We start from the raw sequence: 2,814 nt of genomic DNA, 5'->3' as shown, positions 1-2,814 counted from the left end.
GCGACAGCCCTGGCCTGGAACACGCACAGCTGGGGATCCACACGGCCTCCCTCCCCACTCAACCACTCCCTGAAGCCCTCTCTCTGCTCACGCCAAACGTTCAATGCTCTTCCTCTCCCAGTCCTTTCCCCATTCCCCACCCAACTCCTCCCTGCCGGCGCTGCACAGCCCACCCGCTACCAGAGTCAGGCCTGTCCTCTCCTGTCTTCACCCGTCCTCCCTTCCTCTGCCCTCCCCTCCCCTCCCTCCCTCCTTACCTCTCCCTGCCTCTCCCCTCCCCTCCCTCCCTCCCTTCTTCTGCCTCCCCTCTCCTCCCCTCCCCTCCCTCCCTTCCTCTCCTCTCCCCTCCCCTCCCTCCCCACTCCAAATCGGTGCTCTGCCCGCTGAGCCGCTCTGCAGCCTGGACAGACAGTGCCCCCCTCAGGCCACACTCAGCCCTGGGCTATGGCGACCCACATGACAAAGACAAACAACCCGTGGGGCCTTAGTAGGAGGACACACTCAAACCTCACTTGGTGACCCCAATTCCAGATCCAAACCTGGGTCTCCAGAGGTGAGTGTGAAGTAAATGCCTAAATTAAAATGCTAATTACGGTCTTCAGCAATTCGTTACCAGACAGTCACTTGTATCTATTATTAACAGCTTCCCACCACAGCCCCGGCTCGCCAAGAGACATAGATGATTTAAAGATTCAGGTGCAAGAGAAGATAACAGAAAGCCGTGTCTGTGCTGTGAAGCTCAACCTGCAGAGGTGTCACCCCCGCTCTGTCCACCCCGCAGAAAGAAGCCCCGTTGAGGGCAGGCAGATGGCGCTGCCCCTGGAAGCCCCTGAGGGCTCCCCCAGGTGGGAACTTGGGAAGTGGTTAGATCAGCCGACACACAGGATAACCTAAACCCTCGTGCTTAAAGAGATTACAGAGCCCTTTATGGCTCACAAAGCCACTTTTTCTTAATTAAACACCAGGGTTTGGTGAGGGCTGGAGTTTGATCTCCGATACCTCCCTTGGCATTAAGGCCGACCCTGCGTGCTCCTGGAATCTGGGAGGGTTTGCTGCTGGGGAAGAGCTGGCGCAGGAGCCGTCAGTGCCCAGGAGAAGCACACGACGGCTCTTTGAGAGCCACAGCACCCATGCCTCAACCCCTTTGTCACACTGACCACTGGGAATAAGACAGAGCAGGGCTCAGGGGAATGCCTTGGGGCCTTGGCAATGGCCATGAAGGGTCTGCCCAAGCTGAGGGCTTAGGTGGCGGGGAGAGAGGAGGCAAGGGATAAAAGAGCAGTGTGTGATACAGAGTAGAGAATTGCAGAATGACGGAACCAGAAAAGCCAAGCATTCACCCTCCTTTGTTCTCTCCAGGCAGAGAGGGACTGAGCCACCCAAGGTCATGAGGAGATGCCCAGGCAGGGCAGAGGAGGATTCAGATCGCCTTCCTAGACTCACAGTCTAGACATCAGAGGGACGACATACAGAGGCCTCAAGGCCACATCCCCCCCCCCACAGCACCCTGTTATGTTGCAATCACGGCAACTCCATCCCACTCTGAGATGGTCCTGTCCTGTACCTGCGTGCTCTCAGAAGCAGGCACTGGCTCTGCCTGGTGTTCCAGGAACATGGCTCCGGACACAGAGAGGGTGCCACGTGATTTCTAATGAACAATGAATAAATAAATTCCATCCTGTACATGAAGAGCTTCATACACAGGGCATTCTGGGGCTGGCTCCTAGGAGCCAATTGTTAAATATACAAGATTTGTGAGCTGGTTACTAAAAAATTGGTAGCTTGAAGTCAGCCTTGGTGAGAGTATTTACACCACAGCAATCAGCTAATGTTACAAATCAGGGTCGTCTTCTATACCCCACCCCATCCCCAGCAAAACACCTATAACCATAATCTGGGTTAATCTTCTTAATCTCCAAATCTTCCAAATACAGGAAAAGTTGAAATGCCTCCTGCATTTTTTTCCCTCATTCTGTTTCCTTTGGTGCACGAGTGCCCTACATTTTGAGCCACCCCCTGTCAAACCCCAGCACCTCTTCTCTCTGTCACAAGGCCAGGCTCCCTTCTGGAGACAGTGCCAGAAGGGTTAATTCCATATCACCACCCCCCCCCCTCAGTGCATCACCTGTTCGGCCCAGTTCAGTCCCAGGTGGAGTATAAACATGCCCAGTGATGAATGGCCCTGCAAGCCGCAGGCTGGAGCCCTCTGCTCCCTCTACCACCTGTTCTGTCCCAGCTGGAGGGAGGAGAGAGGAGGAGGGGGCCTCCATTTGAGTTAGAATCATCCATCCTAAGTAATTCACTGCCAAAGAAAACACAAACCCGCCAAAGGGGAGCAGAGGTCCCCTCACCAGCTTCTCCAAATTCCTCCTGCCCCAGGTTTTCGTCCGAGGCTGCTGGGAGAACCAGAAACCTGAGGAGTCCAGGAAACCATCTGCCAGGGCACAGGGTCTCTCCCCAGATCAAAAGCTAAGACATTCTTTTCAAGACCTTGCTGTCAGGTCCTGCCAAAGCCCAGCCCCCAAGGCTGGTGCTCTGGTTTCTCAATCACCATCTCCTAATCCGAAAATGGTAAGTGTATTAGGCAGACACCATTGGTCATCCGCCAGCATCCATTTCCTTCTTACCTGATATTGTTCAGATTGACTCTTGGTTATTCCATGTCCCATGCCCCTGATTTGTTTAGCGGGGGTGGGAGTGTGGTTTAGTTACAGCCAATGACACGTGAAGGAATGTCAGAGATTACTTTAATCATCACAGGGAGAGATACTCTCTTTTATCTCCAAGCATTATGGCATCTGGATGTGAATCCTG

The sequence above is a fragment of the Lagenorhynchus albirostris genome, chromosome 3 (genome assembly GCF_949774975.1).
Source record: "Lagenorhynchus albirostris chromosome 3, mLagAlb1.1, whole genome shotgun sequence".
NCBI classification, from domain to species: Eukaryota; Metazoa; Chordata; class Mammalia; order Artiodactyla; family Delphinidae; genus Lagenorhynchus; species Lagenorhynchus albirostris.
This window is presented reverse-complemented; position numbering follows the sequence as displayed.